General features: G+C 38.2%; 1 long non-coding RNA gene across 2 annotated transcripts in view; it reads left to right on the forward strand.

Moving 5' to 3' along the window:
- Positions 1-804: 804 nt before the first annotated feature.
- LOC128077037 (uncharacterized) overlaps positions 805-20,285 on the forward strand; it is a 134,198-nt gene continuing 114,717 nt past the window's right edge. For both annotated transcript variants that reach the window (XR_008204810.1, XR_008204809.1), the window contains exon 1: positions 805-972. This is a non-coding gene — a long non-coding RNA (uncharacterized LOC128077037). The remainder of the gene's footprint in view (positions 973-20,285) is intronic.

Raw genomic sequence — 20,285 nt, forward strand, 5'->3', positions numbered from 1 at the left:
ACCCTTCCCAGTGGCAGGATGAGGACGGACAGGAGGGTTCTGTGGAAGACTTTAGCTGTGCAGTGACATTTGCATGCTCAGCTCTGCACACGGATTCCAGGGGCAGGCATAAACAAAAGCTAATGCGAGACAATGCCCTATCTGCAGCCCTATTGTTGCAGTTTAATTAAGATGCCTTGGTTGGCCGAGCTGATCATCTGCAGATTCTTCATCATATACTGTGTTAGGCAGTAAAAGGTTATTGGAATGTACACTTCCCCTCCAAAAAAAAAGAGAGATATGCATTCGAACTCACATAATTTCCCATCCCTAACGAGTTAAAATACAAGCTCTAATATCCTTTTTGGGATTCATTTGCAAACTTTTCCCCCTTTAGCAGCTCATATGACACGTACATCTCTGTTTTGGTCACAACTTCAATGCTAAGGTACTGTATAACAAAGAGAGTGAGAAAATGTATATAAAGAGATTCCTAAAAAGCTTTCCAAATCTGAATTATTCCGTTTCGTAGAGACAGGGGGAAAATCATGTCCTTATGTTCCTCTGCTGTAGTGAAATCTCAGCTTGTTGCAGGAGTGAGGTGGGAAACATTTTGACTTCAGAGTGGTCAATAATGAGCTGTGTAGGGTTTGCAGACCAGCAAAGAACCAGGCTTCAGGGGGAACGAAAAAAGGAAAGTTTGCTCAAATCCACGGGTTGCTCTTCCAAGATGAGATTAATTACAGCCAAAACTGAAGGCGAATGCTTCTGCTTTAAAAATAAATATTGTGAGCGTGATTGCCTTCAGAATGGGACTGACATAAATCTATTCTGTTTCTGAAATGGTATCATCAAGTTTTGTTTGGTTTTGGTGTTTTTGCAGCAAGTGCTGCATGCTCTTTTCTTTCCAATTTCCTGGTCAAAGTCTAAAATAGAAATTGCAGATTAGAAAATCCTTTGAGAATGGGGTTCAGCAAGTGAAACTGTTTGAAGGTAAGTTTCATACTAGTTTGACTGAATTTAATGAGCCATTGTTAGGAACCAAGCAAGCAAGTATTCTAGTGAGGCAGGAGGTATACACAAGCTGTCTTTTTAAGAAAGCATTGTAAATCTGATAACAAAGAGAGCCTGAATTTCTCCTTGAATTACCATGTTGACAAAAAAGTATACTGCATGCCCTGCTAGCAAACGAGATATGTTTTGCTAGTAAAGAAAATTAGACCTTAAATTTAACTCTATCAATTCTAATGTCTAGGGCAAGAGAAAAGCCAGAGTCATGCTGAAATGCAAGCTGTTGCACCAGCGCGGAGCGAAGCACAGGCTGTGTGTGAGCCCTTGTTCTGAAACAGAACATTTTGTGCAACTTTGCTGTACGATTAACGAATGTGTTTTAACAGGAACTAAAGAGCACAGGGGGAAGGAAAATGTGTAGCAAGCTGTGTCGTTAACCAGTAGGGATTAAACAATTTGTGTTGTTAGCTAGGAGGCATCCAGGTAAAGGTCTCCTGTTTGGCAGGGCTGTGCTCGCTAACCTTGGGCTGCCTGCTCCAAACGTGTGTCTTCTCTTCAGCCTGAAAAGGCTTTTTTAATATTTAAAATTATTAGTTTATAGTATCCGTGTAATTTCTTCAGCCATAGGGCTTTAATTTCTTTGATGTGCATCTCTCTTCCAGCTGGTACTCCTACCACTCCTGCTGTCTCTTAGCCCTAAGTAAGGTTTCTCTCTTTGTTAGAGCTGGTGCCACTGATTTGTCTCTTGCTCTGAGAAGGGCTTTTATCCATTTTAAAAGTGATGCTGCTGAGACGACTTTCCTTTGCCCCGAGAAGAAGATTTTTTATTCATATTTGTGTGTTTTCATTTTTGGGTGATTTTATTTTTTTCCTCTTTTATAAAGAAGTATCTTTACAGAAACATGAACTTCTCTCAGGTTGTCTGTGGGCTCCCTTCATTTGGGGGAAACAGCAGATCTCTCCCTTGCTGAGGAGTGTAGCAGCCCAAGGGGGCACACACAGTGTTACCCTAAAGAGGGGTGGGAGGTTAGAATGGAGAGTTTTCTCATGCAGAATGTTTTGTTAGAGAAGACCATTCTCCTACAATTATTTCGACTATGTTTCCTTCATATATGTATTTAAGACAACAATTTCCTTGTGAATCTGGCTCATTATTTGTTATTTGAAGTAAATATGTTGAGTTAGCCTGTTAGGGCTTCCTGGACTTGCCTTCTTAGCCTACTCCTCTCTGCGTCCCCTTTTAATGGCTATCATCTATTTTATGCTCAGTGCTTTTCAACTTTCTTTTAATTGTATGGATAGTTAAAGGCACCTTGCAAATTCATCTGGTTTAGGCTGGTGACTGGGGCTGTTGGATCCCATCAGAAATATTTATTTTATGTAGCGTTCTCCACATAGATGCATCCTGAAGCACTTTGTGTTAATTGTAATTTAAAAAAATAAAATAAAAATTGGAAAGAAAAAAAAAACACCTTGAAAATTAACAAAATACAATAGCATTGTATTTAAAGGATCCTGTAGATAGAAGATAACTTCAAAAAATGGAAACTTTCTTAGCATGGAGTGCTGGATAAGAGACTGGACGCTGAGGAGGTTTTCACAGGATCGTGTAGTGTCTGCTGTAAATCAGGGTCTGTTGCATTAAAAATGTTTATTTACTGTTAAAAACTAGCAAGACATTCCATCAAGGGCCAAATTAACTTGTAACTTAGTATAACTGAAGGCCCTGCTGCTATCTGTTCTGTCTACATGCTGAGACAGTGTTTGGCTTTTTAACAGTTTTCTTCTTTGGAGTCAGTCAGAATTATGAACTATCTGGAATATCTTATATTGCCCGCAGACTAGACAAAGTGCTGTCACACAGGCCAGCAAATAAAGCTTTACACTAATCAAATGCTCTGCTGAATAAAATATGAACAAGTTATTTTCCATAATAAATAGCAAGTGAAAATATAAATTGAACAGTAGTGCTAATAAATAAGTGAGATCATCTAAAGGCAGTTTTCAGAAACAAAAGTTTCTACCTCCATCCGTTAAGTACATATGCATAGGAGGGATGAAAGAGTGGCAGCATCTGAATTTTCTTTGGTGCCTCTGTGGTGTCTCTCTCAATTTGCATCATTGGAGGAACAAGCTACATGAATTTTTGACAATGACTTTTTTCTTTCCTTCTTCACGTTTTGCTGCAAATGGATCTGGGGGGGATTTTTGTTTTGTTTCTTTTCAATTATTGCTGTTTTTATTTTTTCAACTAAGAGTGAATCCCTACGATCTCTAGTACCTTGATAACATGAAGAAGGTGGGTAGCTCTTCAGCACTGTTAATACAAAACAAAAGAAGCCCTTAATATTCCTTGCAAAGCCAAAAGCTTGCATTCAGTTTCTACGTTCCCCAAACAAACCATATCCTCATGTGTAGATACTGAGAGTCTGTACTGTGCATCTGCATAGAAGCAAATGAAGAGAATGTCGTGTGGGCAGCTGCCTGGTGTCAGTGTTTTGGGCATATTTCCAGATAGAGTGTTTTCAACCAGTTCTAGCATTTGTTTCAAAGTTTACATCTCCTATTGTTCCTACCAAAAGTAGGTGAGGATATTTATGTGGCTCAGTGGGAAGCAGGACTTTACATTCTGGTTACAGGTCTGTGGGGCATAGGGGCTTTGCAGCACCTTGGTTGTAAACACCAATTGGAACGAACACAAACAAGGGTTCATATTTTCAAAAAGAGGTTTGGGGAAGTCATGTGTCACCTATCACCACTGGCTACCACCAAAACAGCAACAAAAATCTGAAGATGTTGGCAAATTTTCAGCTACCTCATTTCGTCTTCCTCTTTTTGTTTCCAGTTATGGGAAAGTGTCTTCTGACTTTCTGGAATAGTCACAAATCTGCTTTGTCTCTCCTCTTAGCTCACTGTTCCTCCTCTGAGACTATGGTGAAGGAGAGACTGGGACCAGGCTGAGGTCTTCCCTTGGGGTGTGCCACGTATGGCAGACCACAACTTGTCCAGGGAAGCTCTCACCAGGTTAATGGTGCTATCTCCAAAGATGGAGACAGCAGAGAGTGAAGGAAATCTCAATCTGTTCCCAAGTTTCTCCTCATAAACAAGCTGTCTGTTGACACCCACAAGACATATAAACCCATAATACAAGGATTATCTTTTATTCCTTCTTTTTATTCTTTCCCATAAAGCCAGGCAATGTTCAAGATGTTTTACCATTCTGTATCAATAAATTTATGTTTATGTCATTCGTATTTATTTTTTTCTAAACCTATAACTAATGCTTTTAATTAAAGCTTTAAATTTTCTCCTTTGATTGTAACCACCACTTCTCCCTCTTCTTAGTACTCATTCCTCCCACATCTTCAATGGGCACTCATTCTTTCCATGTCCTACATTTCCAACTGACATCTCCTACTTTTTCCAGTCTATTCCAATGCAAAATTGAGGAATTGTTGATGTCTCCTGTTCTGTCTTAAGTAATGCATCTGTTACTCAGGGGAACACACTTCCCACCCAGCAATTATTGTCGTGGATATTGATAGATAATTTAGCATCCAAATCCCCCAAGTGTTTGAATTTCTGCTTAGAATCCATGGTTTGCACTACCAATCGTATCTGTGTCTATTCATATTGCAGATAAGTGCTACTGAAAGCACAGTAGTACAATGACTACTGCTTAATTCTTAGTTTTCTGAGAAATCATTCTATGAAACAACACTCTGGGCCTGCCTGCTTGGAGCATTACTTAGACAGACGTTCCAGATTTCCCCAAAGCTTCGTGAACTTGTTCATTTATACATAACTTAAACCTTGAAAAAACTAATATGTCAAAACTAATGAAAATTAAGAACCTCTGCTCACAGCAGCCATTTTCTGAAGTCGAGAATTATTCTTCCGTAAATTGATAGCTGTAAATAAACACAATAATAAAAGATATTACCTGTTTGTAGGTAACTTGTTATGAAGAAACAAGGTCTGTATTTGTCATATCAGTTATTCTCAACACTCAGGCATGTGTGTTTCTCTCTACGTGTGCTAAACAAGAATAACAAATCCTGTTAAATGAATGGATGCCTACTGGGGATGCTTTTGCTGAAACCTTCTTGGCTTACCTGTTGGTGTTGGGTGGCAGCACATTTTGTTAAAGAACTGTGAAGTGTTTCCTAAGGTGTTACATATTGTTGTGTTGGTTTGGGTTTTTTTTAGACAGTAAGCTTTACAAAATCTTCTCGGCTTTGCATAGGTGGTAACAGAAAAGCAGAATAACGAGATAATAAAACCTCTTCCTTTTTTTTTTTTTTTTTTTTTTTTTTTTTTTAAATTGAAGAACAAATTATTTCATAGTTTCTCATTAGTTATTCTCATGGATTGTGATGACAAGGTGCCAACTTTCACACTTTAAACAGGTTAATTAATCAGGTAGTAATGAAATTGGGTGATACCTGCATGTTGGTGTGCCACTGCTCCTAATAATGTGCTCAAATGTCTGCAAACCTTGAAAGGATGTTTGCAAATTCAGCTCTTCTCCGCACTGCATAAATAAATGCATATTTCCCAGTAGGCAGACTATTTTTAAAGTCACACTTTACCATTAGTAAGTTTTAAGATCATAAAGGGGCACCAGGAAAGCTGGAAGACCTCACAATTGGTATATTTATTTTCTTTCTATCCACTGGCCATATGTGTTAAGTATTTGTAATGTTATTTCTTTCCCCCATCAAATATATATATTTATATATAATCTTAAAAATCCTGATCTTGGATAAAATCAGTGGAGGAATCTATGCAAGTAGAAGAAATATTAATAATATAGCAGAAGGAAGTAAAAGCATTTGGAGAGGGAGGCAAAAACAAGGGAGAAAAAAAGAAGTTTCAGGCTTCTTAAGAACCAAGAATCAGTATGAAATGTATAATTTGAGAAACATCTTAATAATATTTTAAGGAATCCCATAGAAGGAAGCTTAGCTTATATCCAGCTCTACTGGAAAGTATAAAAAGAAACAAATGGTTGCATTTAATGTTAGTGTTTGAAGTTCAGAGGTCGAATTTTCCACAACAAATAAATAAATTATTCCCCAAATATATATATATATATATATATATATTTAATTGTGTTCTGCCCAAGGAATTATTCTGATTTCTAGGGATCTTTTTTTTTTCCACTATTTTTAAATATTTACTGGCTGGCTTATGCAAACAAGCGTTGGGCTTATTCACGCAGTGATCATTTCTGCTAGTCATTGTTTATCATAGACAATTTGTCATCAAAATCACATGGGTATTGTATTCATTCCTTAACAGGATACTTGACTGTTTTTGAATGGAGAATAGCTCAGATGCAAAGTGAGGGAAGAATAACAAATACAGACTTTCCTCTTATGAATTTTTTAGCAAATAAACAGTTGGACCAAATTTCAAAGGTCTTGCAAATATTTGTATGAATGAAGAAATAAAGCAGTCAGGGCTCATCTGAACACTTGCAGAGAGCAAACAACAGCACCCTACAGAAAACAGCAGAACATATTTCCAAAATGTATTTGTAGAAGTTGTTTTCAGTGAGTATTTTGGATTGGTTGACCACAGAGGTCCCAGTATTTACTCACACTAAGCAGACTACTGAACTTGAAAGCAACTTCCTAGCAAATAAGTTTGAATGCAAACAAAAGTGGTGTTTTGCCTTTTTTTTTTTTTCCTAATTATTATTATTATTTTTTTTAATAGTATTCAGGTTAATTCCTGGGACACCTTTTTGTGTCTTAGATGTAGAAGATTTGTGCAAAATTCTATTGACTGATGAGAAACTCTTCTGTGGAAAACACCAGTAACTTTTCTCTCTTGCTCCACATAGCTTTTTCCTCTTGCTTCTGATAGCTTTTTGATCCCTATTTTGCCTTTGTTTTGGGGACGATCTCCAGTTTGCTTGTTTTCAACCATTGGGACCATCAGTTGGGAAAGATTTTCTTTTCTAGGATAGAACGCAATGCCATTGGAGCTGTGGGGTACTCAGGAAGTAACTGAAAAATGCAGTGAGTAAATGGAAGCTTATTCTAAACAAGGGAAAAAAAAAAAGATTTCAGGACTAGGTGGTCTAAAAAGATTAAACTTCTCTCCGCTACGGTATGCGGAATAATGACTCAACAACCAATGCATGTTGGCCCTGCGTCTCCCACCCTTTATTTTACACATTACAATTGCAAGGCATGATCTTCATTCATGAGTTATTATGGGTGACAGGCCATAATCCTCATTCATGATCAGCTATAGTAAAAAAAAAAAACACAAAAAAAACAAAAGCCCTTCATGCTACTTAGACAGAACATGGCATTATGCAGAGTTTTCCTCATCTTAAGAGCAATACAGAGATGTTAGAAATGCTGCAGCACAGATGCTTTTAACGTATTTGTTTAAAAAGATGCAGCTTCCCTAAGTTGTTGTTCTGGGGAAGAGAAAAAGCAGGGTAGAATTGTGAACGTGTATATCATTACTGCAACTGCATTCCATTTATTTTCCTTTGCAAAATAAATTACATAAATGGGGTTTGTATTGTAGGCTATTCTTCATTCAGAGATTGGGATAATTAGGTTTCAAATACGGTGATGTTTTAAAACACATTTAATTTAGTAAAATTGGTAAGGAAGCTACTGCAATTAAAAATAAAGGACAAAAGTTTCTTTTGCCTTCTTGGGTAATTTGGGATGAATTTAGACTATGGCATTAGAAGTACAAAAGGTAACTAAAAATGCCATTAAATGAAATGTTCCAAGTCCAAGCAATTTCCTTCTTAACAGAAAGTAAAATGCAAACAGAGATTACTAAAACCCTGCTGTGTTTAATTTAAGTGTATGTAAGCCTTTTACTCACAGTTATTTTGTCTGGAGATAATCATGTAGATCCTCAGTGGTCAGAGCTGTGAAGCGTGTGTTGTCAAAAGTTGCTCACTCTTTGATTCCCTCTTGCTTCTGTCAGCCATGGTTCACATCATGCAAGCTCAGCTCATTCATCTTCCGACAGGGTGGGATTCTCCCATTTCTGTCTCCATCAATTTGTTCCTGTCGCCTCTGGATTGCTTGCAGAAATACTGAAAGAAGTGTGTGAGTTGTGTGTAAATTATTATTATTATTTATACGGCTAGCAGTAACGGACTGTAGGCATGAAGCATATTATCCCTTGCAGCAACAAGCAGTGGTTTGTTTTCAAACTAAAGGGAGAATTCAGCATCTATCGTAGACTCATTATTCTACAGAAATAAAAGAGTTGAAGATGCATTAGATGCAGAGCCATATGGTGACAAAGGCTGTGTTCTGGAGAGGTTTGATATGGGTATCTGAGGAGCAATTACATGCAGCAAAAATGAGGGGCCAGTACCTGCACTGCCATCCTCTCTAGGGCAAGGAAGTCAGTGGGGAGATTGCTGGCAAAAAGGGGTGCTGTGTTGGAATTTGTTCTGTCGCAGGTGTATTTTGCATTGGTGCTTTATATCAGTGCCTTGAATCAGGTTGAAAAGCACTCCAAGAGAAGTGAGGGGGTTTTGTTACCTAGTGCTGGAAATTTCTTGATTGTTAACAACATGTTATGATGCAGACACTGTTTAGACAGTCACTACTGCTTCCTTAGGGAATAGAAGCTGCATTTATTGAGAGGCAGTGGAAGGAGAGTGGATGCAGAATGGTTTGCATTTGCCAGTAGCGGGATGTTGAATAATTACAGGGATGAACGAAAAGCTGTGATAGAGCAAAGGCTGATGTGCTTCTCCACCAACAAAGGCAGAATTGCTGTACCCAGAGGTCAGGATTCAGACAAAGCCAACTGAAACCAGGAGATATCACAGCACACAGTGTCCTGTGCCCTCGGGGAGCACCCCAGACCCACCAGCTGCTTGTGGCTTGCCCTGTCATTGTAACTTACTTTGCCCTTCGTATTCAGAGCATTTCAGCATTTCCTTTCCTGCAGCTGTCCATGGGTTTTGCTGCTAAGTACAAAAAACGACATCAGTTTTGGAGCTGAGCTCCTCTAAGACTGGAGTGAAAAGAGAGCACCAAGTAGTGGTCAAGCAGGTGGTTTTCCAACACGTTTGCATTTCATGTAATAAAGCCTCATTCCTTTACTCCCACAAAGCACTTTGTACATTCCTGCAATCATCATCAAGTAAGTCAACACAAATGACTCATCTGAGTAATACCTTACAGCAGCAGATGAAGTCTATTGAAAGTTAGCCTTCCTGTATATATTTCCACTCCTGTCTATGGTGTGCTAGTTGTTTCGCAGACTGAAAAGGAAGAACCTTTCAGTGTCTCACCAAGTCATGTTTTGCAGAGGGATGGGGAGGTGGTGCAGAGATGCAATATGCCTTATCCTGGCACAGCTAAAACTGTAGGCCAGTTGCATTTGTGATATATTGTGGTGGTGTCGGCATGCAACGTGCAGTGGTGTGAGCACAGTTGATTTTGTAGGCTATGTATTGTTTAAGCTGTCCCTTCTTGTAAAGGGCATGTTTTTATTATTACTATTATTACCACGTTGAACACGAGGATGCTCCGATAGTAAAAAGATTTTCACATCTTCTTTCATTCTCTGTTGTACTTGGCATGTGAAGTAGCTCTGACACATCCAGTTCTTTTAAGGTGAGAATAACCAGAGACTGATGGCGATTCCCTCTGTTCAAGAGGTGCCAGGAGTCCTGCTCTGACTCTTCCGTAATGTGCTCTGGGAAATTCATTGCAGATAAAAAATTAAAAAAATGAAAAATGGAATTGGTATACAAATGAAAAACAAGGTTTATGTCAGATTAAGTGGGTATAATGCATTCCTAAATCATAGGATCATAGAATGGCTTGTGTTGGAAGAGACCTTAAGGATCAGAAGTTTCAACCCCCCTGCCATACCAGTGCCCTTTTTTCCTACAAGTATTTTATTTTTTTCATATTTTATTATATTTTTTAGCTCGTCTTTGAATGGGCCAGGATTTCTTAGCTGTACCTAATCCTGTTTCCACCAACTTGTTGGTGTTTCAGATAGGAGACTTTTCTCAGCGACAGTAATTTGTCCCGTAGTAATGCAAGTGACAGCAAAACTGAGCACAAACACGGTTTCTGTAGCTCCCTGGCATGAGGAGGCACCAGACATATGCAATAGCTGCTTGTTAACTAAGGGCATCAGAATTCCATGTGAAATCTGTTGGAGAACTCTCATGTCTTAACACCACTGATAGGAAGATAGTTTTATCTGCTGTCCAGAATCCTTTGTAGAAAATCCTATTGACATAATGACTGTGAGCAAGTGCTGTTTTGGTTGTTTGTTTGTTTGTTTGTTTGTTTTAATGTGTGTGTGTGTGTGTGTTCAAGGGAAAGGACAGGCAAGTAAAATAGTTTAATGAATCGTTACATGGTTATGAACAGGAAAGATTTTGGTTCCTGTACTGGTATATTGCCATGATAATTTTCCAGGGAAGACTTTCGGTGTGTGTCAATGGAAAGAATGCATTGCTAGCCAATTAAAAACTGATTATGAATGCTTTTGAAGTATGCAGAATATTGGCCAACCTTTCAATATTAAACAGACTAGCAAGGTGGGAGATATGATTTTATACGGTGCAAACTTTACACTATCATTTTTGTCTGTCCATCATGGTCATCTGAGCCCTGTTTCTACATTTTTATGATGTATTTTATTTTTGTAGAGATTTGACAGGAAAGCTAGTATCTGAATTCAATTATCTGCCAGAGAATGTAAGCCACTTGCGTGTCTCAGGAAGATTTTGGATTGCTATCAAGATATGTCCTAACCATAAACTACTGGGTTACTGAAAAACTAAACTTGGAGGAGAGTTAAATCTTAAGGTTAGGAAATGATCGCAAGTACAAGTGACTACCTTTAATCATAGCCTGGCTTGCCAGGAAGAATTTCCTTGGTAGAATGTCTTTTCTGTACAGAACTACAGAAGATTATAGGCTCTTAAGAAAAATCTTGTTGTTGTTTCCCAACATAAAATGTTATTATCTACCTGAGAAGTACTGTCTGCATGAAAACACAAATGCTGTAGTATAGAAATACTGCTTTTCATTAGATCACATATCATTACGCACGTTAGACTTATTTGTGTTAGCCTAAAAAAGAAAAGAAAAAGGAAAACAACACTGTATATTTCTGGAAATGAGGTTTTATGGAATGATATGAATTATGGTTATGTGCAGACGCTGGGAAGAAAACTTTCTGAGAAACTGAAAACAAAGTTTCAATATTTGAAGTTTGCAAAAAGCACCAGTCTGGAATTATAACAATCCTTTCCCTGCTCCCCCAGCCAATTCCCCCTCAGTCTCCCCTCGGCATTTGGAAAATCCTTGTGATGAAGGAAGTCATAGCAATGGCTTTCCTGGTCATGCCAGGAAGACGAGCAGATGTCATGTGAAGGACTCGTTCCTCTTTAATTTAAGTGGGATTACAGTCAGCTCTGGATGCTTTGCAAGCTACCTTTGCTCTTTATCAGAAACAAATGTCTCCCTCTCTTAACAGACACCTCAAAATAGCTGAGCTGCTAAATATCCTTAGAATTAGGTGAGTTTATGTCCAATTCTGCTCCATCCCAGAAGGAAATATTCTTTGCCAGTCCTCAATTATCACTTTGCTCAAATCGTTTTCTGAATCGGAGAATTGCTCGGATCCCTATTGGATAGCTGGTTCAGTTGCTCATTATAAACGATTTTCTGGTAAATGTTTCTTATATTTAGGAAGCAGCCCTGATTCCTGTGAATGCCGTAGTCATTTTTAGACACTTTGCTAGCATTAGCTGTAGGAGTTCCTATATTTTTCATTTTGATAGTTTCCTATTCAGCCTTGATTCTTCACGCTTGCTACAGGTCTCCTAAGGCACATGAGGTCTCCCCCTCTCTTCTTGATTAGATTGTTGAAGCTTATTTATTTATTTATTTATTTTAAGAGGGTAATAATTAATAGTGCTTAGTGAATAATCAAATAAAAAAGGCAATTAATGAATAATGCACACCCTACGCGGATGTTCAGGCATCGATCATCTGTTCGTTTTGTGCAGTCTTCTGAGTTCACATGCATTTTCATTCATAAACTTGTGGTCACACGTGGATGCTGGGTTTGGATGATGCTTGCCAATGAATGGCAGAAGAGCAAAATCAGCGTATTTCTTCACACACGTGCCCACAATTTGGCCATTTCATTGTTCCAGCTTTTCTTGCTAGGCTCTTGTGACTCAGTTTTTCTGTCCTCGTCATCACCTCTAGAAGCTTGGAGTAAAGAAATGTGTTTTACAGTGTGTTGTGCAGCCACTGGCTATCTGAATGTGCAGTCCTGGTGCTCCAGGAACTTTGTGGTCTCTGGTAAACCTGAGAAATAGCACTGGGGCCAGAGTAGCCTCAGAGCATCTGAGCGTGCCTTTGGTTTGCCTTTTTTGCCTTGAATAGATGAATTTTCAATGGCCCATGAGTCCCTTGCCTTGTGATGCAAGGAAACTTTGAAGCTGTTGTCTGTTTGTTGTTGTTTTATTTAATTTCCACTTATGTGCAGCAAGGTGGAGAACTGGAAAGGTTTAGAAATAGGTATTGAAAAAATGATGCCACGCTGAATTTTTCATAGTTAATCTTGCAGGGTAGGGTTCAGCAATGCTTCTCCACCAGCTTTTTCCTAGCTCCTCTGTAGAGAAGCAGATCTGTAAATGGGTTGAAATGTGTCCTCAGATGCATGGTTTGCAGAATGACTTCTGAATTTAGGAATGTGGCCACCAAGGGGACAATTGGTGCCCAGAATTTGAGCTCCTAATGCACTGTTTTTGCTCCCTTGAGTGTGATACAACAGAAAACAAAGCTTGTTCCTTTAGCTCAGATGAGTTTTAAGACTTTCAAATAAAGTTGTATATAGCTCTTCACTCTTGAATGATTTTATGAAAAATATATTGCAAAGCTTTAAAATCCAAATAAAAATACTTCAGAACTTTATTAGTTGTGACTAATCCACGTAGCTTGGAACATAGATTATAGTGAATTATGAATAGACAATTTATAGTTTTTTTTTATTTATCATGCTCATCTAAATGAACAATATTTTACAAATACAATAAAAATATAATGAACAAATGGAGGTAGTTTGTTCATTTTAACTGACAAATATATTTTTTGTGTTGCCAATGCTGTTCACTCATTTACTTCTGTTGGCCTGTATTTATGTATTTATTTACGTGTGTATGTGAGCATATACATGTGTTTATGAAGTAGACACGCACGCAGATACATATACATACTTTTTTTTTTTTTCTTTGTGACTGTTGTAATTCATATCTAGTGAGCTTCAGTTTATTGTAAGGTTACCGAAGACAAACTTTTCCATTTCCTCTATTATCCAAACAGAATGGTTTATGGTCAGCCTGGTCAGGATCAAATTCAAAAGGCCTCAGAGTTCAAAGGAATGGCGATGACTCAAGCAAACCATTTTTGTAATTTGTAAATTCCATTTCTACAAAAATAAATTGGCTAGAGTTTGTAATGGGTAAGACAAGATTTTGCAAGGACAAGAGAAAGGAGGGCTAAGAGTTTTGACTCTCTTTCAGGACAGAGAGCACATGTTTGTAAATCAGTTCATTTTACAAAGATTTTGAGATTGGTTTGTTATTTTCATTGTTTTTTTTTTCTTTTTTTTTTTTTTTTCCTTTTTTTTTTTTCCCTTATTACTTAATGTATAAATACGTGTTTTGCTTGTACTTGTTCCACTGCAGGGAGGGTATATAGGATCTGATCTAAATCCCAGCTGACTAATCACGAGTCTTTTCATTGGGTTTTATAGGCAGACTCATACACAGAGAGGAGAAAGAGCCACATGGAGATGCTAAAACTTGTTATTTTTGTTAAAATATACATATTTGGGAAATGTTCCTGGGCAGGACCGAGGCAATAAGTCATTTCCTACTGAGACAAGCCCACCACATTTACCTGGGGGCTTGGCCAATGTATGAACCACCCCAGTGCCCACACCCACACATGCACACATGTTTTTTCCTACAGTAGAAAGGAAAGAAACAAAGCACCTTATTCTTGTTTGTCTAAAATGAGATGATAAATTGTTCTTTCCTTTTCTGTGGCTGATCTCAGACTTGGAATAGGGAGTCTACTGTGTGGAAACACCTTTATCTTGAAGAGATAAAATCAGGATGCTGTAGAAAGAGGAGTAATCTTGGAGTGAATTCTCAGGAGATTGCCTACCAACCAAAGGAAAGCTCCTTCTGAAATGAAATCCTTTCTGAGATCCAAATGACTCTTTCAGCCTTCGTCTTGAGCATGAGGAAGTGATATGTGTGCATTGCTTTAGATGAGAAGGATTCAAGATCTGATGTTTAATATGAAGGAGTGGTGTCAGGTCTTGGGGGTTGCGTACTGGGCAAAGAGCAGAAGAAGGGACCTAATTGTGCCATTTAAGGGGGCTGTGCAGTCTGCACTGTGTGTTATGTTCAGGCAGGTGATCTTGGGGGAGCAAGCAGCCCACTCCTCCAGCACTGAAGTCCTGGCTGGACAGAGGTCAAACCCCACACAGTCACACAGACTGAAATGCGTGTTTCCAAGGGACAGTCTTGTTTAAAACATTGGCATATACAGGCTGTGTGTGCCAGAGCTGGGTGCTGTCTGAGTGGGGAAGGAGCATGGAGGACCGCCATTTTTGAGCATCCCCAAATTTGCTTGTGGCTCACTCGAGGCACCTCTGCCTATCTAACTTGTGAAATCTTGTCATGTTGATGATTGCTGTTGTAACATATCAGATTGCACTTGGTATGTCGGTATAATATATTCTTCTGGAAATAAATTAGAGATCTTCTTAAGGTGTTACTCATTCAGTGCTTCTTTAAAAGTTGCACAATCAAGCCATCTGTGATAGGCTGGGATTTTAAACATATTTCTCAATCATTTGTGGATTTAGTATCGCTGTACTGCGTAGTTCATAATAATGATCTACATACCAGGAAAATTAAAGGAGCCTCACAGCGCTGATATTGTTAGAAATAATACAAATGGCATTCTATCAGTTGTTTTTTGAGCAATTTTAGACTTGCTTAGAAACCATGCAAGAAGACAAAAAGAAAATATTTAAAAAAACAACAACAAAAAGAAGCTATTTTTGAGTTAAGAAATATTAGGATGCTGATGAAAAATATTTCTGAAATGTCCACAACCTAACTGCTAGTGTCTTATTACTCTATTTTGCTAAATATTTTTTTCTTTAAATAATAATAATAAAAAGAAAGGAGCAGAAATGGTTTCAGCCCAAGATGTTTTGCTTTCCACTAAGCCTCATGCATGGGGTTTGTCAGGCATAATTTTCTCAGGATAAGTTAGATGTTGCTGAGATTCAACTCAGAAGTTGACTTATCTCCATTTTTTTTCATCTTAACACCTAATGACTACATTATAAATCTGCGCAGGATAAGAAAAAAGTGTGAAATATGCCTTCTAATTTATAATGCAGATTTTTGCATAGCAGGATCAAAACTGTTATCCTGTTGTGAATGTAACATCAGAGTAAAATAACAAGCATTTTACCAGTTAACAGGCAGGCTAATGTGACAAAAGCATTTTTACATTCATTTACAGAGTGACTATCACCCTAAAGAACTCTTGGGAGATAAATGAAACAAAACAAAACAAAATAAAACTTTAATCATTTCCATAACAAAAATTAAACAACTGTGGCATACACAGGGTGGTTTAGAAGGAAGAAGAAAAGGAGAAGGGATAAAGACAGAAGGATTACTAAAAAAAACTACACTAAAATTCAACAAAGGCTGTCGTGTTAAGAAAACAATGGTGAAAAATTGCTCATTTCTCAGGAGAACAATTGTAATGAGAATTGGAAACTGGTGCTGAACCAATTCTCTTCACAATCTTCAGATCTTAATCATGTGATCCTCTTAGGATGCCAGAATCTAGTTTTCCTAAAGGCCTGTATAAGCATGTTCAGTGGAAAATCTATCTACCAGCAGGTGTCTTTTAACTTTATTTTGTCTTCAACATCAAACAAAGATTAGAAGAATGGCATGAATTAGTTGATAAGTATTAGGAAAGCAGGTGAAAAGCAGGAGGATTGTGTCACAGTAAGGTTTCCAGCTTATCCACAGGCTGCAGCATTTAATTAGGGAGTTGGCCCTATCTTTCTGATGAGGGACATAACTCATTCAAAGCTCATCCTAATAAAAAATGACCAAAAATTAAATTGTGTATATATATATATAACTTTGAATTTGGCATGCAACGCTAAGCCATAATGAGCTTAATGAATTAATTGCATGAAGGTCTGCAGTGGGTAACTAGAAGTGTAACTGATGAGTTCCAAAGCAAACAGTTTTGCTAGGAACATCAGGTCACTGTGATTATTTCAGGAAGAGCACGGCTCCAGCAGCTCATTCTGGGGCACTTTTCCTTGAAGAAGCAAATAAATGACAATTTTTTTCGGTCTTTGCATCCAGCAGAAGGAAAAAGGAAAACCATACAATTCTACTTGTCCTCCAGACCTTATGAATATTCCTCTCTCTATCCGCTTTCCGTTGACAAGTTGGGTACTTTCATTGAGAAAGTGAATCAATAAGGTGGACTTGAACACAATATTTGTTTTGGCTAATAACATAAAAAAGCAGCTCTATTCCACGTAAAACTTGTAAAGATTGTTTTACCAGAAAACAGGCCTTGGAATATAAACAAAATATATTAAAAGGAGATGGCAGGACATAAATATATGACTGAAACCATTACTGCCAAGTCTAACAGCGGGATATAGCAGCTTAGTGTACAAATTGTTTCGAACTTTAGAAGCGCAATGGTGAGCCTGTTTTATTTTAGGAAGCAGGATATTTTCATTGGGTACTGGATATCTTTGGGTGCTTGGATTTGAAAGAACTGAAGAGTTTAAAAACGAGAATAAAATCCATATGCTACCATCTCGCTGTAAAATAGAAGATGTAAATAACCATGACTCAGTATCTGGAGGAGTGAACTCAGGATTGTTATGCTTTGGTTGTAGAGAATAGCAAAGGTGAAGAGGTTTGGCACCCACCTCCCTGGAGGCACTGGAGGCACCCACCTCACTTCACCTAGGAAGAAAGAGCACAAATGCAGTATGCTGACCAATTTCCAAGAGAAGTTGATCACGATTAACACGTGCAATGCAACAGCAAGTATGAACAACAGCAGAACGAAGCTTTTGCTTAAGAACACGTGTTTAATCAAGACATTTCTGCACCAGCCATTTATTTGCATAAATACCCATTATCCATTGAGGTGCTCTGCTGCAGAGGGCCGGCTTGTGGTCAGCTGGCTCTCCTGGCTCTGAGTGTGATCAATGAACTCAATTACAACCCCATTCTGGGGAATTTCAGCCTTAGTTTACAATGATACATAGTCACCGCCATCCCTGACACTTCTCCCAAAATCTCTTCAATAAATAAGAGGATACTGGAGAGCTCTGATTTTGTTTCTTTTTCTTTTTTCTTTTTTCTTTTTTTTTTTCTTTTTTCCTTTCCTTTTTTTTCTAACAGCTCTTCTGGGTCCCCAGTTGATTTTCTTCGCAAGGTTAGTTGCTAATACATTCCTAGCACCCATGCATTATTAATGCTCACTGCTCTCCAAGGTGGCAGTGACAAATAGGGAGCAAAATTCACTGACTGGTGGGGAATGTACTTTTTAGTCATGCTTGAATTTTTCAATCCATTCTGCTCGTTGAGGATTTTTCAGTAGAGGTACTGTAGCAAAATATGGTTTTTTTTTTAATTTATTTTTTTTCCCAAACCTAAGAAGCACTCTAGTAACCAGTGGAAAGCTTATGAGTCAGGGCTTTTCCCAGGAGGCTTTGAGGGGGAGTAGTGCAAAAAGTACCTTTGATGTTTCCAGTAGCATGGAAGTCATTGTTTTTCCTCCCATGTAGTAAGTGGCAGTTTTGACTGCAAATCGACTATGCATGCAGTCAAGTAAATTATAATATTTTAACTAGGCTGTGCATGCCAGCTGTAGCATTCCCAGAAATAATACCAAGTGTGTATCATGAGAAACATTGATTTTTAATGTGCAGATTTGTTTCTTCAGATATATAACTCTATTCATTTTGCAATATAAAGAAGCAATCTGTGAAATGCATTCTTAGACTGTTATCGGTTACTATAAATCTCACTAGTAGTACTAGCACACTTGTTTAATTCAGAATTACTTCATTTAAAGTACAATTTTGTGCATGTGGTGGAGGTGCTGAAGATTTGGCAAATACCTCTTTAATATAACAAATAGCTGACTGTAAATATTAGGCTAATTCTTCCTAAGACTTAATAGAGGGATAACTCACTGGGCAGAATAATGAATTCTTTGCTAATGGCTGTACATAAGGGATTAACACCTCCATGCTGCTATCTAGAAAAGCACTAAAAATATGTATACGTCTATTTTGGTGATTCTTGATATTTGTTCAGCTCTGAGTTGTTTGCATAGTCTAAATCAGGCAACCTTGGTGCAAGGTTTACTTTAGGACAAGAGTCAAGAATTAATCCTAGGTTAGAGCCAAGGAGGGCACAGCGTAGTGAAGAGCCCATAGCTATATCTTTTAGTCCTTCCTCAGACAGCCGTGGGCCTTTTTAATAGAAAAAAATAGGTTGTTTCTCAGAGCTGTTAGCCCCTGGTCCCAAATCACCAGTGTGGCAGCTGGGAAACCAAAGTACCCACTTCCTTTGCAAGTCCCACCATGCCCTTCTTCCTGATGGCTATGAGAGGCCAGGATTGGGATACAACTCAATAAAATCTGACATTTTCTGCAGTATGGCAAAGTTTTTTGAGGGCATATATGATATCCTTAGGATCTGATTTTTTCCTCGCTGTGATAATGGAGTATTAGGATTAATCTCCCAGTCTTTGCCTCTTTCTGCTATCTGGTTTACAGACTAGCTTTTTTCTTCACCGTTGACCTAAAACTGCTAGCTGATTTATGTGTGCAATTATAATAACCAAACAGGGCCTTTACTGATGGGTAGCACTTGAGGCTACCTTGGCTTTCTGTTTGCTGAGTGAGCTGCTGCACCTACACTGAGGTCTGCAGCTGTGAGTTTATGCAAAAGAAAGGGCTGTTATGGGTTAAGTGGGAGCTGAAATTATGTCACTTAGGAGGATCCATGAGGAACTGGAGACCAGTTATTTTGAAATATGAGCAGGAAAAGGGTTATATTTTTTAGTACTGATTCACAAAGATAAAAACGACTTTGAGGTGTGAAGAAAAACCCTGTGTTCTCCTATTCTTATACACGTTCTTATGCAAACACATTTTAATACTTACTATAAAGGCTTTTCCCAGAAGGGGATTTTCTCTTTGTCCAACATTCCTCAATATTTCCTTCTCCAAGCCATGCTCTCTTGAGTTTCCCACTCTCTCATCTATCAGGTTCTTCGTCAGCCCCACTAAACCACACTTCCCACTCCATCACATCCTTCCCATAGTGCAGAGATCGTGGGGAACTACAGCAGCTGGTAAGACTGAGAGGAGGCATGAAATATGAGGAGTGCAAGGGATGCAGTCAATGAAAGTTTTCTTTACGGTCTTTAGAATGAGGGAAAATTCTTTTCTCTAACATTACAGAGCAAATTGGCTTCAAGATCTCTTCCCTAATGATGACTTTTTTCCTTCTGTGATACTTTCTAGTATTCAGTTCAAAGCCATCTGCACGTTGAAACTCAGATTCGGGACAATCATAGTGCATTATTTCCAGCAGGGATCCATAAGAAATAGTTAAGACGTGTAAAAACAAAAAGATTCACCACTTCAGCAGGTCTCCCATCACAGGAGTTTTAAAGAAAAACAAACTAAGACAAGGAGATGGGAGGAAAATGCAAAGTAAGAACGGAAAGCGAGGATGACAGAGAACAAGCCTGTGGAAATGAGAGGTGATAGCTCAGGGAATGTTATATTAGAAAGGGATGGAAGTGTCAGAAAGGAACCAGAGAGCAGCAGATTGGTTTTAAAAAAAAAAAAAAAAAAAAAAAGTGTGTTCAGGAGATGTTGATGGAATCCATCCAACATCTGAACGACTCAATGAATAGCAGACTGTTGAAACTAGATGAGACGCTAACTAATTTAGTTCAGGCTGTCAATAATTTAAATCAGAATGTTGCTGTATTCAATGCTAATATGAAGACTGATTTCAGAAGCTTAAGGTTTTAAGAAGCTGAAATGAAGCTGTGCCATCATTTTCCAGTTGTTATTGTTCAGAAACTGTTGGGAAAATGCTATTGATTCTTTATTACTATTGTCTGTGATTTTTA

This window comes from Tympanuchus pallidicinctus, unplaced genomic scaffold, assembly GCF_026119805.1.
Source record: "Tympanuchus pallidicinctus isolate F22 unplaced genomic scaffold, pur_lepc_1.0 scaffold15, whole genome shotgun sequence".
Classification (NCBI taxonomy): domain Eukaryota; kingdom Metazoa; phylum Chordata; class Aves; order Galliformes; family Phasianidae; genus Tympanuchus; species Tympanuchus pallidicinctus.